The 16,863-nt window shown below is 50.4% G+C and overlaps 1 pseudogene; it reads right to left on the bottom strand.

The window, feature by feature from the left end:
- Positions 1-1,337: 1,337 nt before the first annotated feature.
- LOC118213332 overlaps positions 1,338-16,863 on the bottom strand; it is a 34,507-nt pseudogene continuing 18,981 nt past the window's right edge.

The raw sequence follows: 16,863 nt of genomic DNA, 5'->3' as shown, positions 1-16,863 counted from the left end.
CACTTATATAGGTTCTGTTTATCCAGGCGAGCCCGACTGAGACAGAAATGGACACAAATGAAGAATACACACATGGTCTCTGGAATCATACCCAATTTAAGGGCGTTTTGAAGGCCCGTTAGAAGCACAAAAATGCAAACTAGCGATTTTAGGGTGTTTTAGGGTTAGCAATACACCTCAACCTGAATTTCTTCACAGAAAAAAGGAATTGCAATGACTTTTACTTAACAGGAAGTAGATCCGATTTCTCATCCTTGCAGCCCAACAACCAACAACCAGGAGTTCAATCAAACAGAATGACAGGAGTCTACTTCAAAATAACACTACTTCAAGCAGTGTTGATACCTTACGGGAATTAAATAGGTTAAACTATAATCTATCCAAAACTATTTCACTAGCTTGCACGCGCTTGTCCTTAAATTCAATGTTATGGTGTTCAGGTCTCAGAAAAGTAACAAGAGAATCACCAGTTACAGACAAGGCGCAGCATATGGAAAGGTCACCTCAATTCGATGTAAAACTTTTTTACACAAATTCTAAAAACTTGATCAGCAGCAGCATGAATTATGGAGCTGAATATACATCCTAATGACAGCATTTGATTTATTTTCAATCCAATCAGAATTTTCTCTCTTAAAGGTCAAACTGGGCTGATTGACAAATTAATGCAGCTTCGTTGTGCACATTAGGAAGTGTGCTTCTTGTGTCGATGACAGTGCCCTACCTTGGGAACCTTCAAGGTCTCGAGAGGCTACGCTCCTTCACTAATACAACCAAGCAGGGTCAGCCACAACACCCAGCACAGACCACAGCCAGCCCAGCATAGGCTCGGCCAAACGTCTGCGCACCCACACACCAGTGCAAAACTCTAGGATTGACCCACACTGACCCACTCTCCCAAAAGTCCATATAAAGCCTTCAATGCACCATGTTTTCTTTCTTAATAAATGACCACGTTATATCCCCAGTGCCACACTGTTCCAACCAATAACTGAATCAAATTCAAACGTTACAGCAGTGTTCCAGAACGCAAGTGGGCAGTTATAGAGGTGAAGGTTGGGGAAAGGATGAGGAGTTTATCACCATATTTTGATTTGCTCCCAGGCATCGATTCCTTTTCCATTCCAAAGTGGCCTGTAAAAACAAGCCCAGTAATGATTTTGTTGTCCTTTTGTTACAACTTGACCGTTTCTGAACACAAGAAACAAATACAAGAAAATACCCTTTGAGTACAAGAGAATCCAATCATCCCATGAAGTCCACCCAGAACACAAATAAAAGTCAGGAATGATGCAATGTGTGATGTAACTTGTCAGTAAAAATTAAAAACTCATTAGAACTTTCAAACTTTTATATTTTAATTTCACGGTTTAATAGAACTTGAGAACAAGATTTTCACAATAAAAAAATACAAAACTTAGAAAACGTGAAAGATAAAATGGGACAGATCAGGATGTGGGTTTTCTGAGAGGCAAATTTCCCAGAGGAAATCCAACCAGAGTGCCATCTTCCCGACAGCACAGCCAATCAGCTCCATCCTCCCAAAAACGCAAGATTTTCTAAACCTACTGGCAAAGTATTAAGCATTAGTGTTCAATAACAGCTTCTGTGCGTGGCAATCTCTTCCCATTGAAGAACAAGGCATACTATGATCTACTTATCTTTGGCACAACTACTGTCCTTCTGGGGGGGGCGCTCTAAACTGTGTCCCCCAGGGAAACAGGTGCAGAGATTTTTTAGTTCCAGCTGACAGTGAGGGAGGGGGTCCAGCACAGCTACCCGAGAAGTTAAGGCCTGCTGTTTATTTGCCTTTGGTCAAACAGTCGAGCCTTGCGACTAGCTGATGTGGCGGCCATTTTGGACCGTTTGTTCAGCCTCCCGAACCACAACGGTGTCCTGAGTGGAGTGTTTTTGGGCTGTGAAGTTTCATCCCTGCAATCCTCTGGAAAGAAGGAGTGAGCGTTCAGGGGTTTTTTACTAGTGTTTCACAGCTCACACTGAGAAGGGATGAGCAGTAGTGGGTAATAAACTCAAAACTAGCATCATTAGTCAGGTTTCAACTAAAAAAAAAAAACTGTATAATGTTTTTACTTTCTTTTTAAAAAAAAGGAAATATTTTATACATTTTTGTTTTGTAAGTAGCACATTAGAGAAATTAGTATGAGAAAAGTAACCAGTTCTTTAATAAAACTTTACAAAAATACACTTAGTTTCAGAGAGAAGCCAAATACAAGAGGTGGTGGTCAAATATTGACCAATTTTTTTTTCTTCCTTTTTCATATACATTTGTAAAAAAAAAAAAAAAAACTTGGTCTAGCACCTATATAAAAATGAGGTACAAAGCAATATACAGCATTAAAAACGGGGGGAAAAACCAAACCGCTCTTTTTTTGAATTTTGCTATTTAGTCAGTCGATTTGGTAACCAAGGAGAGGGGCTGAGACTGAAACAGGGCATGATGGGAATGCGCTGCCGAGTGGAGCGAGGTGGGCGGAGACAGCATGGAGGGCGGCAGGGAGGAGAAGGCCATCGGGCGGGAGAGGAGGAGGGGCGTGGTCCGGTGGAGGGAGACGCCGGGCGGAGAGGCTGCTGAGGAAGAGCAGGGGGAGAGGGAGGAGGAGGAGGAGGAGGAGGAGGGGGGGGGCCGCGGAGGCCCTGCTCAGCAGGGGGAAGGGGGGACGCGGGCGGCCCTCGGGCCGGGTGGTGAGGGAGAGGGGCTGGGCCTGCTCGGAGTGGGTGGGGGCGGGCGCGCCCGGGGAGGCCAGGGCCGCCGTGGGCGTGGCGGGGGAGTCCAGCATGGAGCCGTGGGAGGAGGCGGGGCTGGCGCACGGCTTCTCCTGGGGCATGTGCGGCACGAACGGCCTCTTGCTCTGACACAGGATCACGTCTGTTCAACAAAACAAACAGAAAACCCGTAACACTTGAGTTATACGCCATAAGGCACGGATACTCAAATCTGGACCCGGAATCCAAATCCGGCCCTGGTTTTCTTCTCCCCCAGGTAAATCAGCTGAACAATTAGCGCTACTGATTGGCCAGACTGCATTCACACCTGACTCCCAGGTAAAGGGAGGGTGGAAAACCAGCAGTACTTGGACCCTTAGGGCAGTGATTAGAGTAACAGGGCCATAAAGCGTACGTGACAGGACACACATTACGGATTTGGCAAATGTGTGCAGAGACAGAGATTGTCAGTGCATCACAGATATGACTGAGCATGATTATTCTAGAATATTCTCAAGGTAAAAATCCTAGGATGCCTTCAAGTAAAGCATCTAAGGACTGCTTTAAATTATGCAGGTCGGAGACAAACATGGAGGAGTCCAACATCACAGCAGGGAGAGTCGTTTTAATCTTTCCCTCCCTCAAGCAGAGCTACTGAAAGGAGGGGAGTGAGCCAGCCCTCATAGTGGGCGGAGCTACAAAGTGCTGTCATGCTCGTACGAACCAATAAAAAAACGGAACACCGCAGCGTGAAATTAAGATTTCTTCGGGTCGGTCAGACGACGGCCTCCTACCTTCTGTTAAGTCAGGCCTTTTACCGTCTCGCTTCCTCTTCTTCCGTTTTCCCTGCAGGAGCAAACCGAACGGTTACTACACCTGAAACAGCACGTGTGCACTGTCCATCAAACTAGCCAATACAGGAACTGACTGCACACGCTGTGGAGTTCACAAAGTGCGTATACGTGTATGAGCGTGTGTGTGTGTGTGTGTGTGTGTGTGTTTGCACGTGTGAATAATCAAGCAGGCCCGCGACTGAGCGAGTTAGGTTCAGCGAGCGAGCCAGTGTGTCTAATAGTGTTGCCATAATGCAGTGTTGTGAAAGCCTCTGTGTAAAGATGCATTAGACGGCTATTAGCAGACCCTACAGATGAGCATGTAGTAGCATATGTGCATCAAATTCTGTGATGAGTGTGAGTGTGTTTCCCAGTCTCTTGTGTGTGTGTGTGTGTGTGTGTGTATGCGCATGTGAGTGTGTGTGAGTGTGTATGTGCGTGCCTGCGTGTGTGTGAGTGTGTACGTATGTGTGTGTACACGCACGTGTTAGTGACTCACATAGTTATCCCGTGCTGACCAGCCCGGGTAGAGCTGGGAGTGCAGCTGTCTCTCTTTCCTCGCCAGCTCGTAGTACTTGGCCTGCTCCTCCCTCGTCAGAGAGTGCCACTGTCAACACAAAAACGCAAGCCATCACCACCTATACACACAACGCTCAAAAATACACACACACCCACAGTCAGTGCTATCATCCACACACGATAACAATCACAATGAGCTGCCCCCGGGGGCTCTGGCTCTTGGTGAGGGATGTGGGGGGAGGAGTAGGGGGGGGGGGGGGGGGGGGGGGGGGGGATGTTTTCGTGCTCCCGGCACCAGTGCCACTGTAGATGGCTGTGGGGGCTGATGCAGGAGTCCCCCCTTTTTTAGGTGAGACACACGGGGTCAGATGTAGTCGCAGACCCCACAGCCGGAGTCTCAGGGCAGACCTCCTCCACCAAAGGCTGGCGTCCAGTAGACGCTGAACCCCTCTGTGGCTGATGGACTGCCTTCACTAGTGCTTCACTGGCGACAGTGAGAAGGGAGACATGGCTGTTCCCACAAATGGCCTTGTCCCTCTTCTTGTAAATTACTACAATACTGCCATACTTCCACTCTTGAGGGAGTGTCTCTGACTGCCTCAGACCCACACACACACACACACACACACACACACACACAGACACACTCACCCTCCTGCCCAGGATCTGGTTGATGGCAGCGCTCTCCTTCAGAGTGCACTCGGCCACCACCTTGGCCCTCATCTCCTTCATGTAGAGCATGAAGGCGTTCAATGGCTTCTTAACGTGGGGCTTCTTCTCTTCTTCCCTCTTCGCTGACCCCGAGGACTTCCTGCACAGATGCACCATGGGAAACGCAGTCACGACACAGCTCAAACCAGCCATGTGGCATGCGCAGCGGTGGTGCGGGTGTGGTTGGGGCCGGCTGGCGCTTACGTGTGAGCGGAGTGTCCGACGCCGTCGCCGTTGGGCTCCTGCTTGACGGCTGGGGAGACGATGGCGGGGTGGGGGATCCCCGTCTGGTGCAGGCCATGGTGCGGGTGGGGCACCATGTGGGGGGAGAAGCGGTTGGACACCAGACTGGTGGGAGATACGGACAGGGAGGTCAGGGGGAGGCTGAGAGACAGGGTGATCTGGGGAGGCTGATGGAGAGGGAGATCAGAAGGGACGTCCCGCTCCCGCAGCGGGACAGCGCTCACCTGGACATGGACGCGTTCATGGCGAGCGCAGGATAAGGGCTCCTAAAGCCACCCCCAGGGAGAGAGTACACGGGCTGCCCCTGTCTACAGAGAGAGAGGGGAGGAGAGAGAGAGGGAGAGAGAGAGAGAGAGAGAGAGAGAGAGAGAGCTCAGCGTAGAAATCAGACACAGCTTCTGAAACTGAATCCTCAATCTGTGACACAGAGAACACCTGGTCACTGCCCGGTCCAGAGAGGTCTGGAGGTCAAGCACAGCAATGACAGTGCGCTTGGCTAAGAGGACCCTTCCATGAGCAGAGCCGTCTGTGAGGGCTGATCTATCTGTAGGGCCCATCTGTCTGTGTCTGTATGAACTGCCCTGACTGTGAGGGTGGGCAGAAAACGGGCGACTCACTGCGGCACCAGCCAGCCCAGGGGGTGAGGGATCTGCCCGACCGCCCCGGGCGAGAGGGGGTAGTACGGCGAGAGCTCCGAGGGGTGAGGGGTCCGCGGAATACCTGGAGAGAGAGAGAGACAGAGACGGGGGGTGAGTGAGGGTTGGGGAGGGGGGGGCAGAGGGGTAGATTCCGATTCAGGGGACAAAACAGGACAGGGATCCACGGCAGACTCTGGGGGGTGGGGGGGCGCTGCGTACCTGTTTTCGGGTCCAGGATCTCCGGGGAGAGGTGCGTGGGGGGGCTGGTGGGGGAGAAGCGGTCGTTGCTGTAGGAGATGAGGGGCGTCAGGGGGTGCATGTGGGAGGCGTGCTGCACCACCGGCACCTTGTTGGACTGGAGGGGGGGGGGGCGGAAACACAGGAGAGCACGGATTCAGCATCGCGCCAGAGACCACGCCCCCCTTCGCTCGCCCGGCCAGTCAAGCGGACCGCCACCTTTCGCCAACAGGAAGAGCCCTTCCTGGAGCCGCCTCGCCCAGCGACGCCATCGCCCCAGCGTTTCACACGAGGCTGCGAGGCACTCTGTGAGCTGCACAACAGCGGTACACTTTCTGCCCAAGACGCCTCATATTAGACCACTTATCGGGTCGAAAAGAAAAGGAGACTTTAATTACCCGTCGTTAATAGATTCTGTGAACTCTTCATGACCCGACTGGGCCAGAACCTGCTCCTAGTGCTGTGTCAGCACGTACAGAGTCCGTGCGCAATCACCAATCGTACCTGATGCGGTAGTAAATGATCTGACGTCAGAGGCCACGTGAAATGCTTCCAAAAAAAATATCACTCATATCTGTTGGCTGTTGATAAGACAGCCAATCAGCAGCAAGGCCTTGCGGATTCCATGTAATTTTTTACAAAAATGATCACATGATAACATAGAAGACAGTTTGCTGCTGATTGGCTATGTGATCATGTGATTTTTTTTTTTTTACTTTTGTCTTGGCAACAGCCAACAGATATCAGCGATATTCTTTTCTTGGAAGCATTTCACGTGGCCTCTGGTCTGATTATTTACTACCGCATCAGGTGCGATTAAAGAAAGAAAAGAAAGTCTGCCAATACACCCCACGGCAACAGTTATTCTCATCATACTTTAAAAACCTGTGATTCGAGATACCGTGCAGCCCTACCAGTAGCAGTAGCAGTAATAATAATAACAGGGATCATAATAATAATGATAATAGTAATAAAAATTATAATAATAACAATATTAACAGTATTTCTGGTCCTAGGAAATGCTGCTCAGCAGTGCAGTCATTTTCCATGTCTGCCAGTATGAATGAGAGGTTTGTCAGCCCAGCACATCTCATTCGGCTGGGGTGGGGATGGGGGGAGGGGAGGGGGTGGGTGGACGGAGAATGGGGGTTCTGTTACCCTGGCCTTACACCACCCGCCCCCTACCCCCTACCCCCACCCCCCTCCCCGGGCACTAGCAGGCTGCTGCAGGGAACAGGGCTCTTATTGAGCGCTGCGGGTTCCTGTCTGGGGCGGACTGGAGCGGGACACACAAGTGTGTGAGCCGTCTGTGGGCTGTCAGCCTGGACCGTATTTAACACGGCGTTAATGTGAGCTCTTCACCGGCACCGGCACCCTCTCCCCCCCCCACCCCCCAACCACCTTTTCCTTGCCGTTGCAAATTTACTCCAGCAAAGCTCCCACCGCACAGAAAAGCTAATCGGTGCTAAGATTTCACATTTTAATTCAACAACTACAAAGCTGAATATGCTGTCCATTCCCTGAGATTCCCCTATGAGGTGATACGAGTGTAACTTCAGGTGACTGTTTACCTTTTCTCTGGCCACTCTGCTAAGAACAAACAAAGCAACAGGAGACTTTACAGGAATACAGAATTCCCACCACTAACACCCAGGCTTACAGGAAACGTGGCTACCACCAGGGGGCAGTGGTGAGCTCTGGCACAGTGGCTACGGCCGTGTCCAAATTGGAGCACGTGTCTACCATTGAGTACACAACTTGTATACGACTTGTGTACTCAACAGTAGGCAAGTGGGCTGATTTGGACCAGGCCCATACTTACAGAAGAGAAAGATACAGGCCATGTCAGAGTCCCATGTCAGAGGACTTGCCTGAAATTGAGTGTAGCTGTTGAGTACAGCGTATGAGAAAGTTAAGTAGGCAAAAAAAGTAGTGTACTTTACATGCTGCCTGCCTAGTAGACAGCGCATACTTTGAGGACACAGTTGTTAGGAGGGTGATTTGGACACAGCCACAGTGAAAAAGAAGTAAGGAGAATAAGAAAGTGAGCGAGAGAGAAAGAGTTTTTTTATTAAAGCCTCCTGCTCTCTAAAACATCACTGACTGACCCCTGCCTGTAAGACTACACCACTTATATATAAGTGCAGTAATTTCTACTCTGTGAAACCAAAACAAACAAAAATACCCTCACATAAAAGCTGAGAATGTACACTTTAACCACATGTGAATTGCAGAAAACAGAGCTAAATTAAGAGAAAAACAGTTATACAAATACAGTGGCCTCCAAAAGTACGGGAACAGTAGAGTGAAATTTGTTCTTTTTCTATACACTTAAGCCAGTTGGATTTGATATCAAAAGATGAACATGTGAAACAAAGGTACAATCAGCTTTTACTTCATAGTATTTATATGCGTATGTTCTACCATTTCACCGAAGACAGCTGTGTGTCCATATATATATATATATAAATATAAATATAAAAACACGCACACTCAGCGATTTAGGCTATGTTCAGAGGCACAGCGAGAACACAGAACAGACTCACCAGTGACTGCGGTCACAAGCGGAAGCCCTCAAGACCCGACTCAGCAATTTGGCGACGCTCACATTCCCCTAACGAGATTAACAAGAGCCCCCCCCCCCCATTACACTGCAGCGGGGCCACTGCACTGAGAGCCATGCAGGGCCTCACAGAACTCCAGCTAAAGCCTGCGGTTCGAAGACAGCCATTAAACTGTCACTCTGTCTTCAATTTTCAGAGGAAGAAAAAAAACCCATAGCGTCCACATCAAAAAACGCTACAGAAAAGAGCCTTCCTCTTTTGGGTGCACCACAGTGTAATGACATGGGCGCACCCTTCGCTTGCCTCCACCAGGGGGCGATAAAAACACCCCGTTGCCGCCGGCTCCAGAAACCCACGGTTCATGCGATGGCCAGACAGGCTCCGCAGGGACGAGACAGGCTACAACCCGAATTTGCAAAGGGGGAGCGAGAACAGCGAGGGGAGGCCGTGCGCCCCGTCCCGCGGTCCTGGAGGTGTCCAGACCGCTCATCTCTTAAAACGCACCTGCTCGAGCGCATTCAACAGAGCAGGACCGGACCGGCAAATCAAATAGCCCCACCGCGCAAAACCAGGGCTACTGCGCCACCTACAGGCCACCTCTCTCCCTCAGCTGGACATCGAGGGAAGGACCCTCCAGACAAGGGATGGACTTACAGACAAACCAGGGGCCAAACCAGGGGCCAAATGCAGACAAGTCTCCCGCATACAGCACCCACATGCATGCACTCTCTCACTGACCTCCACTGCAGCTCCAGAATGAACAGGCACAGCACAGATATCACTGCAACGTACCCCCTACCCTCCCCACCCCTCCCAAACCCCCAACATCCCCCACCACAGCTGGATTAGGGGCAACCCGGCTGCATTAAAGGCTCTTCAGGGATGCCCCTTTGCCCCCTCTGGGGATGGCGCTGAACATTATACTAATATTTCCGATGGAACGATGCCAAAATGACACACCTCTGAGAGCCAGTCCTCCAACCAAGGGAGAAGAGTTAGTCATCTTGGCGAAAACAAGTCCCGCGACACACGAGGCATCTAACTTTGCGCTCATGGTGTGAAACGCACTGCCCGAATCCCCAAGCGTCGATCGTCTGGACGGTCATGTCGGACAATCCTAACGGGGCACAACAGATAAACTGGAGTGTTCCGAGCCCGAGGTGAGGTGGACATCCTGACTCCAGTGCAAGCACTGACCAAGCAGAAGTGACTGTGCATCCCACAATGCACCACTTCACTTGCCGCAATGACCCTATGATGTGATACTCCCACCATGGGTGGAAAAAGTTTGGCAGCAAGAAGGTTTCTGAAGTCTCACTTCACATACCCTTGAAAAGAGCCTGTCCAACGTGCACTTTGGGACAGGCAGGTTCACCCAATCAGTATACAGGACACTGCAGAACGGGTTGGTTCACCCAATCAGCATATACAATGCAGCCGGACAGGCTGGTTCGCCCGATCAGCATACAGGGCACAGCTGGACAGTATTCAGGATGCAGTGAACACCACCTTACATACTCCCCCCTCCTGAGAGCTCACAGCTGCCCTGCGATGACTCAAACTGCCCAGCCAAGGTTTTTCCATCATCAGCCCCAAACCCGACCCCCCCCCCCTTCCCCCGACCCCCCGAGAGAACTCGGAAATCTGATCCCCCTAAAAACCTCTTGCCCCCAACACCATGACCCCCCCACCCCACACACACATGCACACACACACACAAACTCACACATACTCACACACAGACACACAAAGACACAGGCAACGAGCACTTTATTTATGGGGCCATGCAAGCATAATGACTCCTCTGGGGACATACGTATGGACGGACGGACGGACGGACAGACAGACAGACGGACAGACAGACAGACGGACAGACGGACAGATGGACAGACAGACGGTGGGGCTCACGCTCGCAGACACGCGCGGAACACCGCGGACTCCAGAGGGAATTAAGCGCAGTTTGGAGAGGCGAGCATTCCAGGCATGGCATGCCAACGGGGGCCAGAGGGGTGAAGATTTGCCCCCCTCCCCCCCCCCCCCCCCCTCCTCCCCCCCCGGACGAGGCAGGGGGTGTGAAAATAATCCCACGCTGCTCCGGATGAGCCGAGCGACGCCTGACCCCCTCTCTCCCCCCCCCCCCAGCCGAGCCGCTCCGAGCTAAAATCACTAACCCCCTCCCCACCTCCCCACCCCCCGGGAGTTTGCATATACACAATCGTTGCCCTGTCTGTCTGACTGACTGACTGACTGATCAAGTCCGTGATAAAATCTCACTCGGGTGTAACATGTCGTTCTGGTGTGGGGGGGAAGGGGGGGGGGGGGGGTCAGACGAGGTGAGCAACCCCAGGTTTCGCCCCGCCCCCGAGGACGATAAGATAAAGACAGAATGGGAAAGAATGTGGCGAAGTCCTGCTCCTAACTCCAGTGAGTCATCTGCGTGGCAGCGTAGCATAATGGCTCAGGAGCTGGTCTTGTAACCTAAAGGTCACAGGTTCGATTCCCCACTAGGACACTGTTGTTGTTGTACCCTTGAGCAAGATACTTAACCTGCATTGCTCCAGTATATACCCAGCTATATGACTGGATACAAGTCGCTCTGGATAAGAGCGTCTGCTAAATGCCTGTAATGTAATAATCCACCTGTGCAGGGATTACACAATGTGATGGGGGGGGGGGGGGGGGCGAGAACACTCACCAGGTGTCCGTGGGTGGGGGATCTGGAGTCCTTGAGGGTTGGGGGTGTCGGAAGGTCCAGAAGAGGCCACTTCATCTGGAGGAACTTTGGGAAGAGGAGAAGAGAGGAGAGGAGAGTCAGCCAAAAAACCAGGGACAACCTGGACACGATGCGGAACAACGGCTGCTGCGACTACAGGGACAACCAGGACCTTCTTTTTTTTAAATGTGAGGTACTGCATGGTGTGATAGTCGATGAAAGCCTTTCAGTATGTCCGGTAATTATCCCATTTCTCAGATTTAAATCAGACACAGGCGGTTCACAAGCTAAGCCTGTGGACTGGGCACAGAGCAATCTCTTTGCACAGAGAACGGGCCCATTCGCTCAGCATGGAGTAGCATGGAGTTTCAGCTGTGACAGCGCCCCCTCCTGGTGCATAAAATAACCATTTCACATTACAGATGAGCGAAGAGCACTACCCCTCCTCCAAGCACTGTGCCGTGGGACAGAGCAGGACGGGTCGTAAAATAAGGTCTGGGGGTTGAGGGAGGGGTGTAGGCCAGCCTCATGTCCACCTGCACTAAGCAACAAAGGGGGGGGCTTTGGGGGGGACACTGGGGAGGGCTGTGAAATCAGGCCTGTCGGGGAATGTGGAGCAGCAGGAACCCAGCTTGGGGGGGGGGGGGGGGGTACAGCTGGGAGGAAGCCCATCAGTGCTGGAAGAACGGGAAGGTTGGGGGGGCGGTGTTCAGCTAACGCCAATGGCACCCTGGTGGATTGTATTGACCCTACGACCTCAACAACACAAATCATTCTTCTTTCCACTCCTTACTGTAGATATTATCAACATCCTGTTTGAGTGAGTCCGTGTGCGCGCGTGTGTGCATGTGTGTGTGTGCATGGATGTGTGTTTGTGTGTGTGTCCGTGTATGTGTGTGTGTGTGTGTGCGTGTGCATGTTTGTGGGTGTGTGCATGTGTGTGGGTGTGTGTGTGTGTGTGTGCGTGCGTGCGTTCATGTGCGTGCATGTGCATGTGTGGGGGTGTGTGTGTGTGTGCTTGCGTGCATGTGTGTATGTGTGTGTCTGCGCGCGTTTTGCATAAGTGAGTGAGCTCTATGCTCCATTTTTGAGGTCATTACTACTCTATGGGCTCTACACATGACTATTGTTATTATATTTTTGCTGGGTTCATTAATAGAAAAGGGCCTTTTAACAGTGTCTCAGGTCCTCTGGTCTCCCGGGCGCTGCTCGCCCATCTGTTTTATGCATCACTCAAACAGCACACATCACATTTTCCTGGGCGAGGGCTTCATTCCTGTAAAGCCTAAGGATTTAGAATCAGACACAGACATGCTCCCTCTCTCAATCGCTCCCTCCCTCTGTCTCCCTCCCTCCCTCCCTCCCTCCCTCCCTCCCTCTCTCTCTCTCTCCTTCTCTCCCTCTCTCTCCCTTCCTCTCACTCTCCAATTCAAATAAGCTTCATGTGGCATGACCACACATCAGCATAGTAATGCCAAAGCGATTCTTTACGTAAAACAGCAATCGTAGCAGCAACTACTACGTCAACAATAATAATGTAGGTTAGGGTTCTTGGACCCTCAGTAAAGTGGGTGGGGTGGGGGGGGGGGGGGGGGGCTTTGTTAACGAATAAAATCTCTCTCCGTCTTTGGCAGCCTGTAGGCCAGGCCCACACTCTCCACAGGGCATCTACAGACCAAGTCTTCTGCTGCTCAGGCGGCGATGTAACTTCCCTTTTCTTAGAATCCCACCAATGACATCATTCATTACATTACAGGCATTTAGCGGACGCTCTTACTCGGAATGACTTGCACAACTTTTTTTACACGGCATTGACATTGCATCCATTTATACAGCTGGATATATACTGAAGCAATGCAGATTAGGAACCTTGCTCAAGGGCAAAACAGCACCGTCCTAACCGGATATCAAACCCGCGACCTTTCGGTTACGAGCCCAGTTCCTTACCCATTACACTACACTGCCGCCCCATTCTATCATGACATCACACAACAACACGAGTGGCAGATGCCTTGCCGCGCCTCCACAGCTCCATCGCCACAGCTGGTGAAAGGCAAAGAGTTGCAGGGCCCGGTGCCCAGCAGACGCACCACCTGGGAAGCGAGCCTGAACCCTGGGTGTTGATCCAGGGACCGCCACCACTCCCAGTCGCTGTCCCAACCGCAGCGATAAAACAAAATGAGCTGTCAAGATGATGAATGCCACTGCTCAAGTTCAGGTGCTGAACGTCGCTGTATTCTAGCAAGTTCCGCCAGAACGAGACACTACTACTGGCACTCAGGCTGCACACAAAGCCAGACAGACAGACTGACAGATGCATATACACACACACACACACACACACACACAGACAGAGACAGACAGACAGACACATATACACACACACACACACCCACACACACACACACACACACACACACACAGACAGACAGACACACAGACAGAGACAGACAGACAAGGCCAGGGAAAAGAACTCCATTTGTCAAACGACAAAACGGATGAAAAAAGGGTTTCATGACGATGTCACAATGAGTCGCCTTTTTTTCCTCCTTTAATGTTTTTGTTTTTTAAGAGCCTTTCACTGATTGGGCGGTGGGAGGGGGACCAGCAGACAAGGGAAGGAAGCCACGGTCAGTGGTTAAAAAAGGAAAAGGCCTTACAGCACAAAGAAGAGTGAAAGAACCTGGAGGAAGTGGGGGTGGTGCTCAGACATGAAACAAATAAGCATAAGCATTTTTATGGTTAAGGGAGCAATATTCATTAAGTTTGGAAATATTAACGTAGCCTAGGTACCTGGGTTAGAGTAAATGACACAGCCGCCGGTAGCTGAATGCACTTTTCATACAGCGGTATGTCAGTTTGCGACTAAACATCCTGTTTTAGAAATGCATGATGCCTTGTCTATTGTGATATTACTGTAAAATTAGCACTATAATAACTACCGAGTCATTATTAATCAGCTTGGAAGCTCACGTCACAAGTACAACAAAAATGGCAGCATTTCAGGTTTTTTTTTTTTTTTTTTTTTAAACAACTGGTCAGGTAAGAAGGACATGTTGGGAGGGTAATGTTTCCTTAGGAAATTTTTGCATCTTTAATTGCTAATAATTAATAAACTATAATTAGAATCATTAAGATTTTGAATAGCAGGCATCTGCGCATGGTAGGATAATATGGCATTCATCATGAATGGGCAGTATAAAACCTGTAGCACTAGGTAGTGTTTACAAAATGGGAAGAATAAGAAGAAAGATCCAGAGCAAGAACAGTGCACTTGTTTGTTTCACATGCAAACTAATTGTGTTGTTTACCAAGTCTGGATCATCGCCCACTGGCATCCTAAAGATTTTTTAAAAAAGTAAAATAAAACCTTGGAATATCGGAATTTATAGAACAGAGTGCATTTTGGCTCTTTTTCCTGCATAAAAACACTGAGTCCTGAATTAACGCAGCCACTGACAGCTAAAGCATTTAACTCAAATCCATGTCCTCTGTGATGTTCATATGAATATTCAAATTTTTTAAAGTCTCCCTCAATTTGCCTTTTTGAGCGACATGCAAATCTCCAGCACTTGTTGGGCAAATGAGGACGTGCCCCTCAGGGCAAAGCAGGGAGATAGGAGCTCACTCACGCTTTCAGACATCAACAAATAACCGGTTATACACTATACAGCCAAAAGTATGGGGACACCTGACATCCAACATCTCATTCCAAAATGATGGGCATTAATATGGAGTTGGTGCACCCGTTGCTGCCATAACAACCTCCACTCTTCTGGGAAGGCTTTTTAATAGATGTTTGAACATTGCTGAAGGGATCTGCTTCCGTTCAACCAGAATAGCGAGGATTAGTGAGGTGGGGCACTGATGGGATGATTAGGCCTGGCTCGCAGTTGGCTTTCCAACCGATCCCACAGGTGTTGGTCCAATCGCAAGAGCAGATAAGCCCAGCGTGCCGAGACTTCCTCTCCGCTCCTCACACGCGCGCTGGAGGGAGGAACATGGCCGCCCGCTCCCGAAAACAGGAGCGAGGCCAGAGAGCGCAGCTCCGGTTAGCGAGGCCCACCGGCAGAAACGAAAAAACGAATCGGAGAGCACCGCGGACCCTCTGGGGGGGGGGTTAAAGCCTAAAGTGTTTACCGTTTATCGACGTGAACTAGAAAAACCCTCCCTACCGTCTCTCTGGCCGAGCCATTTGGGCTAATGAAGTTCCGCAGTAAACTTTTAACCAGACAAACATGCGCGTAAATAGCTCGCAGATGGCCTTCATTTCATTCTTAGCACAGACCCGACGAATGCGTGCGCAAGCACACACACACACACACACACACACACACGCACACACACACACGCGCGCGCGCACACACACGCACACACACGGAACCACTGGCTGCACTGCTTCGGCTAATATGTACATTTAATTCATTTCTACTTTCCCAGGCTGCACTTGATACATTACGCAGTCACACAGCTGGATGCTGAGCTGATAAACACCAGTATTAATTCCCCAATAACTAACAGCGCTGGGGGGGGGGCCATTAACCGAGCCAATCAGACACCCTGCGATCAGCATGGTGCACGGCTGTAACAAAATCCCCCGCAGGCGCAGCGGCCCCCCGAGACGAGGCCGGTGGACCGGCTCAGTGGGCGGGGCGTTCCGACCGCACCCGACCAATCGGAAACTCTCGAGCCCGGGATCCGCAAAACCCAGAGAATCGGACCTTGCCTGCCCGTGCGGTGGGCGGCCATTTTGGTCAGCGTTCGCGGCTCGTCCTGTTCATGGGAGGCATTGAGGCTTCACGCTGCTCTCTTTACAGACCACCTCCCACCTCCTCCCACCTCCCGCCTCCTGTCTCCTCCGCGTTTTAAGGGAGCGCTGTGTGAAAGGATAATTATAGACCCCCATTGTTGGGTAAACGACGGCCCCTAACCCCTCTCCCCCGCGGTGCTAATTAGAAGTTAATTGGCGGGGAGAGGAAGGGGCCGTTTGCCTGGCGTCACAGGGGCAGGCATTCCTGTGGGCTTACACAGACCGCACCACATACAGCTAAAGCTGGGGGCATAAATCTCTTTATCCCACCAACAACAACTGGGCGCATTCCTCTGACAGGAAGTTGTAAAAGAGAGACCGGGGGGGGGGGGGGGAGGGGGTGAGTAGAAGGAAAGAGTTACATTCAAGCAAGAGGGAAAATGTATATGCGTATAAATACACCGCTCCCCCTTTCCTTGACTGAATCGTGCTATTATCAGCGGTAGAAACTGAAGGAAGAAAATGTAAGTTACTGAGGGGAGGAAAAATATGTTCATGAAGCTAATCAATGTTAAATGGATTTGCCAACTATCCATTGCATATTTAAACTCATATTGCTTCGATGAGTACCTCATCATGAGGCAATCCACGCTGCATAACTACAAATCAAATGAAAATGGCCAAACTAAAAAACAAAGGAAAACCATAATGTCCAAAGGACAGCTAAAAACCAATGATAACTGCAGACACTATTTTGTATTAAAATATTAACACTACTTTTAAAGACTCATACAAGCATAGTTAGCATACACTTGTCTTGTCTTGTGAAAATTATAATTTTCCAGTAACCAAAGGTATCCAAAGCAGAGGAGTAGACATTCTATGTTCATTTCTAATTCCTAAAAGACCTGGGTCACGTACACGTGTGAGG

Source organism: Anguilla anguilla, chromosome 14 (assembly GCF_013347855.1).
Source record: "Anguilla anguilla isolate fAngAng1 chromosome 14, fAngAng1.pri, whole genome shotgun sequence".
NCBI lineage: Eukaryota > Metazoa > Chordata > Actinopteri > Anguilliformes > Anguillidae > Anguilla > Anguilla anguilla.
The sequence above is the reverse complement of the archived record's forward strand: the minus strand, read 5'-3'. Positions and strand labels throughout refer to the sequence as shown.